This window comes from Apis dorsata, unplaced genomic scaffold (assembly GCF_000469605.1).
Source record: "Apis dorsata unplaced genomic scaffold, Apis dorsata 1.3 scaffold_248, whole genome shotgun sequence".
Lineage (NCBI taxonomy): Eukaryota > Metazoa > Arthropoda > Insecta > Hymenoptera > Apidae > Apis > Apis dorsata.
The window spans coordinates 386159-387106 of NW_006263527.1; the positions used below are offsets into that span (position 1 = coordinate 386159).

At 21.7% G+C, this 948-nt stretch overlaps 1 protein-coding gene across 1 annotated transcript in view; it reads left to right on the forward strand.

Annotated features, from left to right (window-relative positions):
- LOC102679416 (peptidyl-prolyl cis-trans isomerase E-like) overlaps positions 1-948 on the forward strand; it is a 100104-nt gene that overhangs the window by 83415 nt on the left and 15741 nt on the right. The gene's annotated exons all lie outside the window — the stretch shown is intronic.

Consider the following 948-nt stretch of genomic DNA (forward strand, 5'->3'; position numbering starts at 1 on the left):
GGTACACTTACATGAAAAAGAAGCAAATAGATAACTTTTTTAGAATTAACTATCACTTATTAATAAAACACAATTAAAATTAAAAACTAATCATTACGAGCAAATATCCGTGCACAATGGCGACTGATTCGTGCAACCGTACAGTACATCTAATGCCATCTATTAGATAATTTTTTAAATTTTTCGTTTCGTATTCCTTTCAAATTAACGATACAAATTATTAAATAATACATACAATATACATATTTCATTAAGATATTATAAAACATTATAGATCTATTATATTTAATATATTTTCAACATTATCAAAACGAACAAATTATTAACATTAAATCTAAGTGAAATTGAAATGACACATTGCAATATGTAAACATTTAAATGCAAATATATACTATAAATATTAATCAAAAAATTAATATTTATATGATATTCGTACATGAAAAAGAAGCAAATAGATGACTTTTTTAGAATTAACTATCATTTATTAACAAAACACAATTAAAATTAAAAATTAATCACTATGAGCAAATATCTGTGCACAATGGCGGCTGATTTGTGCGACCGTACAGTACACCTGTTGCCATCTATTGGATAATTTCCAAAACTTTTCGTTTCGCATTCTTTTTAAATTGGCGGTACGAATTATTAAAACTGATAATACGTACAACAAGATAAATATTTCATTACGATATTATAAAACATTATAGACCTATTAATTTCAAAATATATAAAAAAAAATTAGAGTTATTATTTAATGCAAATTTCTGTTGTATATTTTTGAAAGTTTAAAATTTTCTTACTATATTGAATATATTTTCAATATTATTAAAACGAACAAATTATTAACATTAAATATAAATGAAATTGAAATGACACATTGCAATATGTAAATATTTAAATGCAAATATATACTATAAATATCAATCAAAAAATTAATATTTATATGAT